This window comes from Pogonomyrmex barbatus, unplaced genomic scaffold, assembly GCF_055798465.1.
Source record: "Pogonomyrmex barbatus isolate J1 unplaced genomic scaffold, ASM5579846v1 scaffold11, whole genome shotgun sequence".
In the NCBI taxonomy this organism is placed as follows: Eukaryota; Metazoa; Arthropoda; class Insecta; order Hymenoptera; family Formicidae; genus Pogonomyrmex; species Pogonomyrmex barbatus.
Window position 1 is genome coordinate 3,917,679 of NW_028297107.1, and position 19,880 is coordinate 3,937,558.

At 40.7% G+C, this 19,880-nt stretch overlaps 1 protein-coding gene across 2 annotated transcripts in view; it reads right to left on the reverse strand.

Annotated features, from left to right (window-relative positions):
• LOC105422328 (uncharacterized) overlaps positions 1–19,880 on the reverse strand; it is a 152,288-nt gene that overhangs the window by 108,166 nt on the left and 24,242 nt on the right. Inside the window, exon 2 of one of the 2 annotated variants that reach the window (XM_025217135.2) lies at positions 8,760–8,901. The gene's annotated coding sequence lies outside the window, so the exon portion shown is untranslated. Of the gene's footprint in view, positions 1–1,755; positions 2,939–8,759; positions 8,902–19,880 lie in introns of those variants that run through there. The other variant, XM_089070770.1, reaches the window with a different exon arrangement.

The window sequence follows — 19,880 nt, forward strand, 5'->3', positions numbered from 1 at the left end:
TTTAAATACGTCAATCAGATTTTGTCAGCTTTGAATGAGATAACTTCTAAGTGCATGAGTAATTTATTACGTCTCTTTAATAAGAAATCGTCGACAGAACCAGTTCGTCTACCTCATTTGATTCACATATTCGAATACGCTCCGCCGGGAGTAATCTTCTAATTAAAATTATTGTCATCTTTATTATTTACGTCAAATAAGACGTATCTTAATTTTATGCGCCAACATCTACATATGCATAATGTCCGAGGATTCCTATATTTAACATTACAAATAAATTATTAGCATATCTATTCTCTCTCTCTCTCTCTCTCTCTCTCTCTCTCTCTCTCTCTCTCTCTCTCTCTCTCTCTCTCTTCCTATACAGTACAATTTTAGTACGCGCAATCCTTCAAAATAATCGATACATTTCGAAGTAAACAGATTTATATCAACTGAAAATAAACGTATTCGAAATGCATATATATATATATATATATATATATTTGAAAAATATTTCGCGGCGCCCGGCCGGCCGCGCGAAATGTGAAAGCGATTCTTTCAACAGCTCGGTCGTGTTAAAGCACAAAGGCCCAGACCAGGAGCAGGAGAAGGGGAGGGTGGGGAGGGGAGGGGGAGGGCGGGAAGCTTTTCCGATGCAAGCCCGTCGCGTAATAACGTCGTGTGTGTAATCCGCTCTGTGCAACGCGCGTCCCGGTACATAATACATATAATGCATCGCTCGCTCGCTCGTCATAACTTGCGGCAGCATTATAAGTTATATAGGGGCCGCAGATGTGCCGACCACGATTGATCCTATTACTATCGTCCTAGGCATCTATCTGTCACGTCCGCGGATCGATACCATCCGGGAGAATCTCCATTAAACACGGCCTAGAGCGAGAACCGTGTACACAAGCCTGCCGCTTCATTAAGCGGACGAAGAAATCGAGAGAGAGAGAGAGAGAGAGAGAGAGAGAGAGAGAGAGAGAGAGAGAGAGAGAGAGAGAGAGAGGAAAAGGAGCTCCGAACCGGACAGAATATTACGGACGACATTTGATACCGTCACTTAAGGCGTGAGGATTATCCCGCAAATGTAACTAGCACAACCGACGTCCTGAATTATACGAGATATCATCGATATATCTATTAATAACGATATCAACAGAATTTTTCAAAATACCTCTGACGATCGATAATACATCGTGAAAAATTTTAAACTGTGCTTTTGAAATTAAATGCGCAATTATAAAATAAAGAAATAGTGTTAAATTGAGTCATCTGCCTGATCAAACATTCATTAAGAAAAGAAAAAATTTATCGCAGACTAAATAGGTACGAGGTATGACCTGGAGTGTTCTGTACAAGTGCAGATTTACAAGGGCAATATTTGTCAAATACACAAAAACCTCGTCCTTTCAGGCAATCTAGTCTATTTTTTCTTCTCTTTACCCCCCCCCCCCTCTCTGCGTCTCATTTTGTGTGCGGTAAACATACGGGAAAACGTGGATGAACACGACGGACAATATTAACAAAGTTTTATCGAAGCAGAGAAAGGACGGGGGTCTGCCGCACTTCTATGCATATATCTCTCTCATGAATTAACGTCTCCAGGATTAACAAAGATTTTCATCGTGTTGATGAAACCGCATTTCCCTTGGCGGGAGAGAGTCTTTACGCCGACTGCACTTATCGAGCACCCGCGCTACTACCCCGGCGCAATGCACGGGATGCAGAATGGAGTAGAATAGAGCGAAGCAAAGCAAGGAACAATACCTATATAGCCGTCGATGGAGCAGGAGGGCCGGTGAAGAGAGAGAGAGAGAGAGAGAGAGAGAGAGAGAGAAGCCCGATGAAGTTTATCCAGCGCGTATATCCCCGTTTACGTATCCTTTGTCCGTGAGGTAATCCAACGGGAGACGTCGAGAGGAGAGGAAGAGAGAAAGCAGAAGAGGGAAAGAAAGAGAGAGAGATAATGAGAGGGAGAAGGACGAAAGAAGGGAAGAGGAGCGAGGAGGAGAGCACGATGAAGCAGCAGAGGACCGGCGGTTTTCACATCGCGCGCATGCGTGTGCAGTCTCATGTGCGGTGTGTGGTGTGTGGTGTGTGTGTGTGTGTGTGTGTGTGTGCGTGCGTGCGCGTGTGTGCGCGTGCGTGGCCCTCTCTCTCTCTCTCTCCCTTTCTTCGTGTGTGGGTCCGCCGTGCGTGAAGAGGCGCCGCTGCTCCAGCAGCATCCGTATCCAGAGGAAGACGAGGAGCAGTGTCGTGTATCTCTCTCCGTCGATCGCGTCGTCGTCGATTTTGGAGGTGCGCGCAAGCACACGTACATACACGCGTTTTACGTAAATACACACCAACGCACAAAAACACACGAGCACACGAATGCTGGTGATAACGAACGTTAAGCATACGCGAAAGTATCGTCGTTGCGCAATACGGACGTACTACTACTAACACGCGCGTACACCACGGGGAACATCACCCGCACGCACGCACGCACACAGAGGAAGAGGCACACAGAGACGTGGGCGTGCGGCGCACATGCACACGCATACACACAGATGCACACGCGAGGCGGAACAGAACTCCCCGGTAGTAGAAGTCGTTGGCTCCTCGAACGATTTTCGCGGCACTGGGAATCGTGAGGCGACTCGAATTTCACAGACAGACACTGTCGACTGTGCCGATTACCGTTTCGTTGGCGTTGAAACTAACATCGTGGTCCTTCTATCGCAAGTAATCTCTCATAAAACGCCTCGCCACGGCATCGACGGTTCGAGCGCTTGGCGTTTACTGAGGCATCGCCGCTCCCCTCCACCGCCGGCGGCCAATACGATCTGCAGTGGCGTAACGCACGGGGGACGAGTCGTTCTTCTTCCAATGAGAAGATATTCAGAGATACGAGCATCGAAACAAATATTCGCAATACGATATACGAACATCTGAACAAACATCGAATAAATGTCCATTTATCAAATTAAAAGATAAATCAAATATAGCAATAATTATGAACTGATCAGCTTTTCTCTTAATGAAGAAATTGTTGGAAATATAGAATGATTGGGATAAATATAATATAATAACTAATAAATTCAACTTGAATCAGAATAAAAGAATTTAGATCGTCAGATTTATCGATAAGATGTTTTGAGTGCATAATATTTATATCGTAAATTTCATATTTTATAGTCAATAAGCGAGGAAATTATTCTTTTTCATACTAAAAAGGAGATGTCTAAAAGTTCTTCTATCCGAAATTCGATATTGGTTTTCGATACATTGTATATCTAATATAATATAAAGCGTAATATGTATATATTGTCAAAATTAATTATGTTACATCCTAAACCATAAAATCGATAAAGTCCATAATAACATAATGAACAAGAAAGATAAAAGAGAAATCCTTTTTCACATTAGCAAAAAATATTCTAAACTATTTTTCCGGAATGAGAGAATAATAGAGTGTACATATAAGTTTATAATTTTACAAGTCTTTTAAAAACAATATATTAAATTCTCGATGAGTTTTGTCTTCTTAAAACCAATATTATTCGACATTCATAAAACAGATTTTTCACGTTGCACAAAGGAATATCCGAAGCTATCGATTTACGACAAAATTTGCGTATTTTATAAGACAGATCGAATATCTAGTTTATCAATCGTTTGAAAGAAATTCGATATATTAAGTTCTGAATGGATACTGTACACCACAAAGCCGATTCGAACCGCCAGTGGCGGAGCGAAAGTGGGACGTGTCTCTCTCTAACAAAGATATATTTGAAGTTATTCCACTCTGACATCGATGAGCTTGATATATATTGCAGAGTATCATCCGAAACTACAGATACCATTTCATTTAATTTAAAAGGAGATTAAAAAAAAATCATTTTATCAAATAGCGAATTAATATATTTAAATCAATGCTTTCCAATGCACTTTCACATATTTTTAAAAAAGAGGGATAAAGAGGGAAATAAAACGAATGTAAATGTTAAATTAATTATTATGCAGTACAGTTAAAAATATATAAAACGAGAACGTTTATTTTATTAGCGTTATTAATTGATCCTCAAATATAATTAAAACTCTTTGCCTTTTTAATGTGCGTTTGGCTGTATATTTAGCTTTGATGTCGAATCCACCAGTTGGCAATAATAAATCATTTTAAAATGACCAATAGAAACTCCGTCTCGACGATACCCGTCAAGCTGACATTTTAGAGATCCCAGCTCCATTTTGATTTCGCCTTAACATTTAGATAAACCCAGGCGTAAAATTACATTTTCCGAAAGTAGTTTATTTAACGGCGTTCGCCGTAATAGGTGCTCAAAAGGCGCTTTCCGAGTGCTTTCGACTATGATCGCACGTCAAGATCGTTAAAACGACGCGGGGCTGACGCGAGGAGAACGATTTACCGCCAACAACAGGCTTATGCAATCTCTCTTACGTTTACCGCGGCTTTATCTTCGGGGGAGAGGGGGGGAGGGTTTATTTAGAACATATTGAGAGCACCTGCCTTGCGATTGGGACAACACTGGCGTTCTGCAACGCCACGTTCTATAACGAAACGATGACGGCGGCTTAACAATTCGACACCGCTCGGTATCGATAGTCTCCGTCTGCGTCAGATGTGCGCGCGGCCTTTTATAAGTTTATCCGGATCTACCTGCTTTCCTCTAAGCAAACTCAGCCAAGAGCCTCTTTTATCCCCGTGTGTATCCGTATTGCTTCCATTGTGCCCCTGCACGATCGTCCCTCGCCATGTATAACATCTCCGTCTCCCGTTTTCTCCCTTTCTCCCCCTCCTTCTCTCTCTCTCTCTCTCTCTCTCTCTCTCTCTCTCTCTCTTTCTCTTTCTCGTTCGCCCCTTTGCCATCCTTCACTCCATTACCTCCTATCACCCTTTTCGTCATCTCGTTTTACCGCTCTCCGTCTTCCTCTCGCGTGTCTCGTACGGGAGATTTGATAATTGTCGGAGCGATCCAAAAGAGAACAATTCAAGAAGAGACATGAGAATTCGAAGTATCTCGATGTTGCTTCATCACGTTGCGTTAGATCTGTATATTTTTACGGGAAACACAAACAAGCTTGTTCTTTTAGAGAATCTTAACATTGCTCGGATTCCTCAGATTTTCTTTCATCCGCGAGCTCTTTGATCAGTTCGGCGTTGAGCCCAAACGTACACTGTCGGCTGACAGGAATAATCGCAAGAATAATTCTTGAGGTATCCCACGTAATTAATAAAAAAATCAACATTATAATCAATCCGCGACAGATAAATAATTAGATATATCTGAGATATCGACAGAACTTTCGCGAACCAAAGAGGCTAACTGGAGTCCCCTCCCCCTCTCTAGAGGAGTTAATAACGAGTTATTCCGTAAAATCCCTCTCAATTGTAGATTTAATTTAATCTCCCTTCGTTCCCTCGAAAGTCCAGGTGGGCGCGAGAGTTTTTGCGCCCTTCCTCGCGGCCTCGTTCACGAGCACGCTTCGCGATCAATCTTGTTTCGAGGCGGTGGAGTGGCCTCTTTATCGTGTCGGCATGGGGGAAAAATTGGAATCACGAGGAACGCCACGCTACGCCACGCCAGGCCAGGCCACACCACGCTACGCCACGCTACGCCACGCCACGCTACGCCAGGCCGCGCCAGGCCATGCCGAAGCAGCGCAGCGGAATAAGACGAGGGAGATGCGACGATGCGATACGCGCCTCGATCCGACTGCCATTATTTGTTCCAACCGCGTCGAGCGGAGCCGTGCCACGCCGACGAGGAGAGTCGATCATTCTCAATTAACGCTCCCCCTCGCGCGACCGCCGTTAAATTATACCCGTCTCGTACCTTCTGTCTGCCTTCCGCGTGGGCGTCGCGTGTTTATTAATCTCCGCGCGTTGCGCTGCGCGTTAATTGTCCGTAAATGAGACAGAGAGACGCGTCCGTTGGCACGCTCGATGAGCTCAATGGCTACCGCGATTCGGCATAAATCCCGTAATTAATGGGCTTATTTCCGCAACGAGGCGTATCCTTTATGTTCATAAATCAAAACTACGTTTAGACAATATCGGAATCACGTTCCACTCCGTACGCGGCTCTCACAAATTTATTTCCACGTCCCGATATATCAAATGGCATTGGTTATTAAACACGTCAAACCGTTATTGTTATATCCTTCACCGTTACAAAGGGAACAAACGTACGAGAATAAAATATATGTTATTTCTATAGAAATAGAAATAACATATATTCTATTATTGTTTAATATAATCCATTGCCTTATGTAGCTGTACATTTTGCCTCATCCACATGCGCCACTTCTATTTAGAGATTTACTTAGATCAATAAACAGCTCGGTATGCAATTCTCAAACAATTCCACGCGTCGACTCTTTCTCCTGTAACTTTCCTGCTTTCTATTCATGATACTTTGCACCAATTTACGAAATGGATGGTAATTCATAATAACGGTTCATATTCTCATATTCTAGCATCTCTCTGGACTTCGCTACCGTACCGTAAGCGTAATGCAATGAGGATGCATTAAAGGCAGCGGCGCATATTCAAATCACGTCGCGGTCGATAAATATGTAGTGAGCTCGTACGGTGCGACAGTAAAATGCATTACTCTGTGTAGTTGATTCGCATTGCGAGATAAAGGTGATAAAGCGAAGACTAAGTATAAATTATACAAGGAGAATCATAGATAGCGCGCATTCGTCAAGTCGATAATCGCCTCTTCGTTACGTAACGCTTTTTCCCGCTCGCGCCATCTCTCTCAATAGCGAATTCTTTTTCTTTTTTTTTTTTTTTTTTTTTTTTTTCAAAACGATTTACAAACGTATTCAAAAACACGTAACTTCAAACAAATTAAAAATAATCCAAACAATCGGTGTTACGGAAACGTACGAAATGTATCAAGGTTACAGAAAATATTTATAACATTATGTATTTATTTATACAATACGATAATAATATTTAATCTTTTGTCGAAATTTTGAATCGTTTTAAAGGGAAATAAAAAATGGTTTTGTATGTAAAAAAAAAATTGTTGCATCCTTTAATATTTTCAGCAGCGATAACCCAAAAAGTTACGCGATTGTGTGATCAAGTGCTTCTCTTTCAAATTTTATTGAATTTACACGGACTTTCTCTTGTCGGAATTAACACAAAAAAAAAAAGTACAGTGTCGCATTGCGTTAACGAAAATGTTCATAAATTCTACTGCCGAGTCTTTTTTTTATTGTTGTTTTTTTTTTTTACACCAAAGGGATTCACGGATTTATGGAGTGCGCATCGGATACTGGTATCGATGTAGCTGCCACACGTTCACATTTTATCGCGCACGTGTCGCGGTTTATTACCAGCAAAGAATGGCAAAGAGAAACCCGATTTGTACCATGGCAATTATAATTTTTCCAAGCGCGTATTTCGGTCGACGCGCGCAAACTGCGTGTTCGACGATGCGATAAAATCGATGAAGACCTTCGACTCGCGCCGATATAAATCACGGGAGCGACTCCAGATGTTGCTTGCACCTTAATGGCCCTCGACTTGCTTGTAATAACCTTGCTCGAGTATAACTGGAAATAAATTGTTCGGAAGCGATCGTTCTCCTTCGGGGATCGGTCGTCGAACGCAACGGCCGCTGTTATGATTTAATTTCGAGAACAAGTGCAAAATACGAGTAGAGCACGGAGATATATGGCTCAGAATTTATCTTATTTGCAAAAATACTTTAATCCATATATATTTATTTAAAATTAATATCTCAATAATAATAAAACGGCAATGCAGCATCCGATATATCTCCTGATGCGTATTCCGAAACTATTCACATATCCGTGACAAACTTTAGTTAAACGCAAAAACTTGGTGCACGATAATATACGCGAAATACGCGACAATTGCGTTTCCCGGCGAGCCCGACTAAGACGATAAAAGTCGAGCTGAAATACAGAGAACAGTCCTGTATATACAGGACATCTGGCAGTTCTATCTCGTAGCGCCTTCTCCTCGCGCTGCGTCCGACGATGGCTTCCTACCGCGTAGAAGCCATTAAAGATCTTACCGTGCAACATAGTTGGAAGAATGAAAATTGCCGTGGCACAGAAAAGAAGCTCCCAGTCGTTGAGAAAACTTTTAACGCGTCGACTTCTTCCGCGAATCGCGACGAAGTCCTGTTAAATCGCTCCATTGTCTAGCGAGCTAATAGCGGAACCGCCGCCGACACGAATAATGTCGAAGCATCGGTTACATAAATTTTTTTCACCCGCGAAGAGGTGCTTGGAGGCATCTCGTTTTTTCACGATACATGTGAGCATGAGCGCGGATTCTCTTAAAGGAACCGATATATTTTTTTTTTTAAATAAAAGAGAATATACTTTTTAAACGGTTTTTGTTTAAATGTCTTAACATGTAAGGAAATAATAGGCGATTCTTTTATGATTCCTTTTATGATTAATCACTAATAATTTATAAGAATGAAAAATTGATTACTAAATTTTTATAAAACTCACGGTTCAATTAATAGCAAATTAATTATGTTCACTTAATCAATTAATAAATAAAATTAATGTTTCCTTAAAGAAAAAAACAACCGAAATGATGCAATTTTTTCATATATATATAAACATAACATCTCTACAGTTATATATCTTAAAAAAAATATTCTATGTTGGGTTAAAAAAGATAGTTTATATATTAAATATTACTCAGATGTTATTTAAAGAAATTTAATAAAAGTAATTTTATATTGCAACTGAAAATATTTATTTACCTCAAACTTGCGACTTAATTTCCTTGCCTTTGATTGAGGAAATGACGATGCGCTATCCTTTGACATCCTGAATCTGATCTTTAAGTGAAGAAGCTTCATCCTTTTCTCTCCGGAGATTGTTTCATCTTCGTCAATATCTCATCTGCAAGCATAAAATTCGAAATTCATGTTAAAATAATTAAAAGATAAAATATAAACAAGATAAAATATAAACAAAATAAAAACAAGAAAATTCAAACCTTCCTATCTTTTTTTTTTTTTTTTTTAATTCAGAGCAGCGCTTAGTTTCTCAATTAATCCTTAAATTAAACTTGGTCTAAAGTCTACAGCACTTTAATTAATAGACATTTCAGACTCGACAATTAAAGTTGACGGTACAATCTCAGATTTTCAAGTTTGGACTGAGGAGAGTTCTACATATTAACAAGGCAAGGGAAACAACTTTGTAACTGCTCGTCGGCTGTCCACAAGCTGTTTGCAAACTTTAGCAGGAATAAATTGGGAATACAGGTCGCGACCAGTTTGCGCCTCACGTATTGTGCGCGAAGTGTTCGCGAACTTCAGTCATAGCCATATTTGGAGGACAGCATGATCAGACGGTGGTTCGCGAACGTTCATATAAACTTGCTACGGCTTGCTACTTGGCGTATGAATTTATTCGCGGGACATGCGAGTGTGCTTGTCACATGAATAATAATCTTATGATTTTATTCTTCGCCATTTTATTATTCGCGATAACTCGACAGTCGCGCAGACAAAATTCAAGGATCGTTTCACATTACGCGTAACATCCAAGCCACGTTAAACAACTTTTTCAACTTGAAAATTATTTTAATTTAGCGCTGTGTTAATAAAAAATAAAAACAGCATAACACATTCCTTTCTATTCTTTTTCCGTCTCTTTTTGACTCTACTGAATATCAAAATTATATCACCAAACATGAACGCGCCATAAATTCTTGTGTGCAAAAACGCGTCAGAGCATTTCTCGCATAATGCAAATCCCAAATTTGACTGCGTGTGTACACTGCATAGATAGTGTTGTGAATCGACCTTCCTACCGGCATTTCCGTGGCAACTTACAACGTCATAAACGTCAAGCGAGCTTTAATTACGACGATGGAATCCGAGCGAAATACAGCCGCCGTTTGTGAGGTCGTAGCTTCTCGGAAATCGGCCACTATTTGCCGCCAAATTACTTTCGTACGTGATACCTGAATATACGCGATGCTGGTACTCGCTCGCACATGTATTATATATGTATGTATTTGTCCCATCGCACACTAGACGCGACCTAGTAGCGCAGAATGCAGAAATTGTGCGGAGATGCCGTCCCGAGCGCACAAAACACAAAGCTGCATCCGGCAATGGAAACTCATCGAAAAATACCTCTCCACTTTTACGGTCGCGTAATTATGTGCGTATCAAAATTCCAATGAAACCTCTCCCAGATGACTTCTTTTATTAGCGAGCTAAATATTCTTCTGGCTTAACGAGATTTTTCTAGCAAATCGGAATTTAACCTTCGACCTTTCACATAAATCATTCGCTCCAAAATGTTGCAACGCGAAAAGACAAATATGTTTGCGTATAGAATTGCGAAAAATAAATATGTGATTTTTTTCGATAAAAAAAAAAAAAAAAAAATAAAGACTATATTTTATTCATGCGTTGCGTGCTTCCACTAATGTTATTCGTGCTGTGTTTCAGAATTACATTATATCATTCATTATATAACAAAAATGTTTTGAATTAAAAATTGTGTAAAATATTAAATTAAAATTTTGCTGGAAGTCAGAAAGAAATGTTACTATCGCGTCATTTTTATTTTAACCGAGTTAAAATTAAAACTTGCTAAGTTACATGAAGTGCTTGTCTCATTATCGTGCAATTATATCGATACAAGCACGACACTTGGCTGCATTCAAATGACAACGGACAATTGGCACTGCGCGACTAATCGATATGTAAAAATATTCGTAAATATGGATTATTCGTTGCCCATATGAATTTCGGAAATAGGGACTCCCCGATAGATATCGATAGCGGATAAGGCGGGTGGCTCTAACGGGGGGGGAGGGGGGGCGAGCTTTGCTTCAGAGAAATTCAATCTATTCTCTCGCGTGTACGGTCGCTTTGCTCTCGCTGCGCGAGAACGATTGATTTTTGTTGCAACGAGCCTCCGAGTAATTACGTACCGTTGACGTTTAATGGGAGCGACATTATTGGATTCTCGTTACTCCGACATTTATTCCCGGCTGCGTTATAACTGCGCCAGTAAAATGCCCTTTTTTCACACAGGCTCATCGTTGTGAAGCCCGACGCTGGGAAACGCGAGTGCCTTTGTGTTCGTGCGAAACGTGACGCTTCAAGCTTGTTTAGCCATTCGCGAGCCACGCAATTATTTCATTTTTTTCAACCGAATCTTCATTCACAAGTATCGCGTTGAACGAGTGTTGAAATTGTCTTTATTTTTTATTTTTTTTTTTTTTAGTTGCTGAAACCTTTGACCAATAGCGAAACAGTTTGAAACATTAGAATATGCAACAGTTATTTTAAATACGTCGATAATATATGTGATATCTCGTTTCGATGAACGTTTCAACGTAGATAACTGGATTTGCAAGAGTAAAAAAAGTTCAGATTCGCGCAAAGCTAGCAAGAAAGGAAGTGCGTAAATCGCATGTGCCATAAATCGTCACCGGACAGCTCTTGATAATTAATCGACTTCCTCGATCAATTTAATTGAACTAAACGACACGTCCTTCGATTAAACCAACTTTCCACGAGATTTTTCTCAAGACGCGCGATTCAATCCGCTTGGATACGTTCGAGCATCCACGACAACGATGACGACGACGACGATGACGATTCGTTTCTAGAGAGCCGGCTAGGTCGAGCAAAGGCCGCGCTCTTAATTTATGCGCAATCGCTCGACCGATCGATTTATTTGTTTTATAAGCCGCCTGTAATTGGCCACTGACAGCAGCTGTCCCGAGACCGGCTACAATTCGCGATACATTATTCATGCCGCGACGATTCCCCGTCGTGTGTGCGCGCGCGCGCACGCGCACACAGCAGTCCCCGAACTCGCCTAACTTGTGCTCGTCTTTGCGACTCAAGTTGCGATACGAGCGATACGAGCAGCCGCCTCTTCGCGACATGCTCCATCACCTCCTCGCGCGCCCCCCCCCCCACACACACACACACACACACACACACACACAACTTTTTCTTCTCCCTTTCGCGTACCGTTTCATTGCTCCGACACAAGTTAACCTTTGTAATACCGACTGGACTATTTTCCATAAGCTCGACAGTTTGCACACGGACAAAAGTATTGCCTAGAATTTCCCCGGTGACCGGATTTTCGAAGCATCGACGCACACATTCCTGCCGGCATTTTATTTTTCCTCCGAGGGAAAGGAAATATATGTAGCGCTCGCGTTGGCCCGATTACAAATATCTCCCCAAATTTTCGGAGGTTCTCTAAATATTTCTCCATCCAATTTATTTCGGGTTTTATATCAAAATTTAAAGAAAAAAAGAAACGAAACTGAATCGGCAAAGAATATTGATAGATTTAGTTTGACAGCGTGTTAAAACTACTGGCAGAGATGTCTCAGTTATTGAATTTTTTTCATAGATTTATATTATTTTATAAATTGTATTTATCTTAGTAAAAAAATTGATCAATAAATCATAAAAAACTAAAGCCAAGAAAAATTTTTAAGGAACTTTCTTCCATTATTCATTTTCAACTAGATGTGTCGGAAGAATTCTCCCGCGAGTATACGAACGCATCTCGGGAATTGAAATAAAAGATCGGAGTTATAAATTGGGGGCGAGATGTGACGTCGGACAAACGTCGGTTCCTGTGAAATTGATCGCTGTGGTGGACTTGATACACGAACATAGTATGTCGAAGGTAATAATCGTCCGGTCGTGACAATCGATGGCAGCTTCATCGGACGATGGATCTTCGCAATCGAATGGAGAAGGGGGGCTCTCGGAGGGCTTTTGAAAGCTCGTTTACAACGGTCGTCGACGACGAATAGCCGACTGTGAAATCTACAAGTCTTTTGACCAGCATTGCCAACCAACATACATCAGAAAATTCTTCTATCGTAAAATACACAAGTAAAATCTCAGAATTACTCGAAATTTCAAAATAAAAATGCTAATAATGATTATAATATTTAAAAATCAATATACAAGCAAAAATTGAATAAACAAAAAAAAATTCGTATGTCAAAAGATAAAAAGAAAAAATATTTGATTATAAACAACTTCGATATATTTTATAATTATATTTTTTTCTTAAGTATAATTTTTTTATTTGCTATGATAAGATGTAAGAAATTAAAAATATTAAAGATTGAAAATTAATATTAATAATTAATCATAATCTCATTTATGTTTCTTTCCTGTTTATTCCGATGGACGTTTGATATTAATAAAAGTGAAGAGACAAGCTCAATGATAAACTTTGCTGTCGATGCCTGACTTCTAAGCACATTATTAAATCACACTCTCGGCTCTCGTAATCGAGGCTAAAATCGCTTGCACGGTCGTTCACGCGACGTTATTTAATCTCGTTTGACGGACGATTTGTCGCATTTACGCCAAGCGTGGTGAAAAGAACCGGTTAAAAAGGCGCCAGTGTCGATCGATGACCACGTTGTTCTCGCTCTAAATGTACGCTTAGATGACACGATTTTTTACGGCAATCTACGCGCGCGTGATACGTGACTTTTTCTTTATAATCTCAACCCTTCCCTTCCTTCCTTATTCTACCGGCGCAAAACGATTTCTAAGTTGTATCACGACAGTAAAGATACGTGTGTTAAACATTTGAATTATATTGTGCCTGTAGTTTTGAAAAGCTAGTTTTCCAATCCTATCGAATATAAAATATGGTGCTACTTGAGGACAGATCTGACAAAGGACTAATAAACTTTAAAAAAAGAAAAAGTTTCTCTTTACAATCTTCTTGCCCTTTGAAATTTTACTCAAATATTTTCCCGTATCTTTAGATCTGAGGATCGTGTTTGGACGTTCTATTTCGAAGGGAATCCCTTTGTGTGACGGGGACCCGAAATAATATTCTTGAGGAGTCCTCGGAGACCGACGCTTTTCGTTGATGATCGATGAAATGTACAACGCTACGCAAAAGTCTGCCTACCGAATCAATTCTGACTCCCGTTCCAGAATAACTCAACATGATTATTGTGATTACTATGTGTGATACGCGTACGGTAACGCGCACACTATATCGTTATATTTTTTTAACATTTTTCAACCAAAGCACAGCACAAAGTTTCTCGACACTAATATTTCTCAAAAAAATTCCGAAACATATTCAAAAAATTTCTCGCCGAAAACGTCAATTTGCCATTATAATAATATCTTTGAAAAGAAACGACAAAATTTATTTCTATTCCTCAATTAATAAAATTATATAAATAACAAAAAGTGCTAAATTTAATTTCGTTTTAATTTAAAAGCATCTCTTCTCTTTTCTCGTCTTTAAAATATAATATCTTCAAAATATAATAAATTCATAATATAATATATTTAACATATCACTCTACGCGATTTTAGGACTTTTTTTTATATTTAGATGAATCATTTCGGATATAACTCATTTGCGGGAGATTGCCTCGACCCATCCCCCTCCTCTCTCCCTCTCTTTCTACAAATCGATTATATCTCATCAGGTCAGTCCCGGCGCAATGTTGGTAACTTCAGAGTACTTGGTCGGTTTCGATAATCGATCGGCTCGGTTGGTGTCGGTACACGGGAAAAATCAGGCTCGCTCGTTCCTCTAAGCGCCCTTTAATTATGTTTTCTCAGCTTATTGCTTAACGAGCGCTCCGGAATCACGATCCGCTCGCTTGTCTACCATTAACCGGTATCGATTAGGCGCGGTCGCTTCGCTCGAACTAGAAGCGCAATTTGCGCGTGCGATATAGTGGCGAAAGAAAACGTAAAATATCCCGGCCGTTTATGCCAGATTAAGCCTTATAACACCTCGGCTCTCCCATCTCATTACGCCGAGCTAAGGATTCTAAATCACAGACAAACGATCGTACTCTGTTTCGCGATATCAAGTTGACTAGTGCTTTTCGAATTTTTCATGCACGTGGATTTTTCGAGAAACCATACCTTCCGAAAGAAATAAATCCCTTCACAAAAACTAAAAATGTTAAAAATAACATTGAAGATTAAATTTATAATTATAATTTATAATTTATAATATACATACAATAATTTGTAATTTACAATTAGAAATGTTTAAAAAAAATTATTACGTTTGGAATAATAAAACCCTAATGATAGCCTCTTGAAAAAGACCAATGATTCTATGTTTTGAAGAGCGACTGAGAACGTTTCATCTCAATTAATCGTGACTTCGAATGCACCGGATGCTCTCGTTTGCACGACCCATCCGAGTTGACTTTTTACAAATTACACCAAGCAAAAGGAATCGAAAGATATCATATCTTTTGTTGGCATAAATTTAGAAAGATGAAAAAAAATAACCGTTTTAAATTTTTATCATTCTTTCCTTTGAATTCTTTCGAAGAAAAGGGAAGCTGCGCTACAAGATAAATCTTACAAGCTTAAAACTGTTTCTAACGGAAAAACTTTCTCTTATGAGTATACAAAGCATTTAGCAAGTGTATAAAATACTATTTACTACATAATTAACATCTTAATCGCTATTTATTAAGATAATGAGAATGTGCTATTTTATCGGCGTTATATTTGTCTGCTGATAACAGGCAGACAAATATGTCTTACGAATGATAGAAAGTACAGAGAAATATAAAAATATATATCTCCTCAAAGAGACGAACGATATTCAACGAATTCCAGTTTTATATTTGCGTCTATCCGATTGGTAATTTATTCCTAATGACGACAGTTGCAGCAACTCGAATAATTTTATTTTACTCTTACGCAGTCGCGCGCGCGTGAATTCTGTATGCATTGATAATTACAAGACCCTTATCGTTCTGATATTTGAGCAGCTGGGATCACCTCATGCTATATAAACGCTCTTAATGAATCGTATTTAAGCTCACAAAACTGTCGCACAAATATTTGTCGAGCTGATTCGAACCGCCAAATATTATTTTCGATCAGTCACGCAGATCACATTGCCGATAGGCGTGTTCCAATAATATTGATACGTCGTTGCCAATATTGAATATTTTCGACACACGTTAATAGTTTATCTTCAATTTTACTAAGCGTCGAGAAGGAAAATATCGGTCCCCTTAAAACATACGAAATAACGATTAAAAACTTGAATTACGCGCACGTAAACGTGCATAACACACGTAGAATAAACTTTATATGTTCAATGAAAAAATATGCATTACATATGTAGCTCCTTATGAGATTGAATTAATATTCATGTTATAATATTCATATTTGTTATATTAATATCACGTCTGTTGCTCTAGCAACACTTTTTAATTGATAACATTTTCTTTACAATCACAATGCTGCGCAGGTCACTCGAGCGTAAATAATCTAAAAATTGTAAAAGACCGATTTGCCTCGAAAGGCACTCAATCAATCCAGAAAAGATCGAGAAATCGGTTCGTCCGCTTGAATGGACCGTGATCAAATTAATCGCGCGGTAAAACGCGATATCGTACGCGCTCTAATTTCGAATCCATTTACTCTAATCCCCGTAGAAAGGCCAGAAGAGAGAGAGAGAGAGAGAGAGAGAGAGAGAGAGAGAGAGAGAGCGCGACGTCGCGACGCTGTCACACGCGTTATCGATCAGCGGACCGGAGGGAGAGGGAGAGAGAAAGGGAGAGCAGAAGGGGAGGGGGGAGAGGAGATGAGGGGCCATCCACCACACAGTCGGTGACACGAGTGAACCCGGCCATTTTGAAAACCACCGTGTTGCTTTGCCATAAAACCCGGGCTGTAACGTTTCACGACGGGTATATGGGCGAAAACATGCTCGTTAAAGCGCGCGCCATCGAAAAACTCTCGCGCGGCATGTTATACGGAAAAATCGATGCCACCACGCTTTAACGTCGCGATAAATCCTACGGTATTGCGCCACGTAAAATGCCGCAATTTTTATTATTTCAATTTCGCTCGTCGGCGTTTCCACCCTCCCCCTCCCCCTCCCCCCCCCCCGCCGTCACGTCTGACGTCTCCCCGCACAATTATTCGTCTCCTCGCGAAATGTAAATTCTTTTACGAGGAGATTCTCTCATTCTCCTCTCCTCCTCCCTCCCCGTCCCGCGGGGCTAGCAAGACGCCGAGAGAAACTTCCCCGAATATCCGAATGCTTTCAGTTATCCGCGATCAGGAAACGCCGCGCAAGTACCGATAATATAGTACCACGACATAAAACGTATCATAACGTAAAAAGCTTAAAGTCGTAAAGCGAACTTGCCGATAACCGATGCCGTTTTCGCAATTATCATGTTAAAGCGCGCGCACACAAGTATTTTAATGCCGCTGACTGACTCCGTTTGAAAAAAAAAAAAAAATGACGCGGATTTGCGACCGTGCGACGTTATTAATTAAATCAATCGTCGTATACATATGTGTGTGTGTGTGTGTGTGTGTGTGTGTGTGTGTGTGTGTTGTGTGCGTGCGTGCGTGCATACGTGTATGGCGACGCGCAAGTCAATTCATCGCGCGAATATTAATGCCGCGCCTATTAATAAAGCGAATGCACAACAATCGACAAATTCATTACAGACCGCGTACCGGATCGCATTATGTTAATTGCGGCTCGCTTTACAATGCAAAACGAATGCAAGAATTGACACACGGTATTATTTCTAATTATAACTAATGTGCACCGCGCGCGCTCGTGACCGTCGTATGTACGACATCGTAAGCGACGCTGATTGCGTTTTGCGGTCGCGTACCTGATTTCGTGCTGACTGAACAGTTCATTGTGCATGCACACGGCCGTACAACCATAATCGGTGCGCGCGATTAACCGCAAGGACGGGCGGCGCGACTTCATTTTCTCATCCAGCGACAATTTCGAGAGACTCCTAAGAATCGATCTTTCCCGTGCGCGGGATAAGGATCGAGAAAGCGCGTTGAGTTTCGTTGGCTGCACACTTGGGATTCTTCCCGTCTATACAGACTCGAATAAAATAATACATCTCTTATCACAATCTATATTTTTTGGCATGAAAATAAAATAAACAAGGAGAATATTAAATATTCCTTAAAATAATTGTCCTCAAAGAATAACCGGATATAATTAGTTGAAACGTAAGTTTCCGCATTTTCTTCATTATTTTAGATATTTTTTTTCACACAATTTAAAATGTTAAATAACTGCGGAAGTGCGCGAGAGAAAGTCATACGCATATATTTTTGCAGTAAACGCGTCTTGCTTCACTGGCGACGTGCCAATTTGAGACGCGAATGGATTTATGCTACTCAATCGTCTGTATTATATGCCCGCTAACGCAATAAGCAACAATAGAAAAAGCAAAAACAATGACGTGGCGCCATTCGGTAATGTGAATTCTTAATAATCCCATTTGCATTGAAATCCATGAATCTATTTATAATCTGATTTGCATGTATAAAATTTTAACCTACGGGTTACCGCGTGCACCCGGTTAATCGGATCGTCATATAGATGGCAAAGCAGCTGTGCTACGCGTCTCCCTCTTTTCCACTCTGAAAAAAGGAAATACGCGGGATATTTCCAGAAAGAAAGATGGACTTCAAATTAAAAAAAAAAAGCCTCGTTACTATAATTAAAGCCGCGTATTTGATATACTCCCTTTCAACGCGAAAAGTCGTGCGGAAACGCGAGCTGCGAGAGCAACGAAGGGATCCCGCAGTTTTACTCCAATTCCGGATTCGCGAAAAAGAGGGAGGGGGTCCGGTGCTGTCTGGCGGTGTATTACGCCGCGGACATAACGAGTTCCTGCCCCGTAAATAAAGCGGGCGCCTTTGACAGCGACGCCTCTCCCGCGCGCATCGTCGGCGCGCTTCACGAGCGCGACTCGTGAACTCGCGTTCGTAACGTATGCGTACATACATATACGTACGCGCACTCGACGACGAGGACGAGCACATGTATGTACGGGTCGGGCGTAAAGTACATGCGACAGCTCGCTGGCTACAAAGCCCGTATGGCGTGTGAAACACCGACGCTGCGCGACGCGACACGACCATGTCGGTGATATGGTACTCCCGGCGGACGCTGGCTGGAGTGATAGCCGGCTGGAGAGAGGAACTAGAAGAGAGATCAGGGAGAAGAGACAGAGAAATGGAGAGAGAGAAGAGAGAGAGAGAGAGAGAGAGAGAGAGAGAGAGAGAGAGAACGCGAGCGAGCGATGCAGTAAGGAGCGCGTACTACAAGGCACTCAGGAATCTCCCTGGTTCCCTAATAGGCAGGTGACTGCCTGACTTGACTGCCTGACTTGACTGCCGAGTGCCGGCGGTCTATCGGCCCGCGGGCGAACAATAATACGACGCGAGCTGCCTGCCTGCCTACTCGCCTGCTTGCCTGCCTGCCTGCCTGCCTGCCCGTGCTCTCTCGCCCAGCGTGCATGCACGCAGCACGCTTCTGTGCGCCGTAAGCGTCCACAGCGTGCACGAATCAACGATTTTACGTGAGAATGCTTAGATTCAGGGTATCGACTCTATCCCTTCGAGGGTCGGATATCCTCCTGGGTGTCGGAGCTATTCAATGAACCCCCATTTTCAGCAATGTAGATTAATTTTAATCTCGATTAAATTCACTTTCTGTCTTTGTGTAATTTCTATGAATTTGGAAGAAGATAAAAAATCGAACCCAGAATCTAAAATCTAATTAATCTGTGTTGATGGAAATGGGACGTGGATATTTTTTTTTTTTATATATATATATAAAACTATTGTTAATATAATGCAATCAAAGAAAATAATTTCTCGCAATAATATATTATTGAATATCAATTCAGAAAACAATTGTTTCATATTCCATTTTGTTTGTAACATAAAAAAGAACGTTAAATCGAAAAATCAAATTGTGTATGTAGAATACTTTTTTTTTAAATCCTCTTTTATTTAAAAGGCTGTTCGTTCGCAATAGTAGCCATTTGGATGCTTCGGAAAATG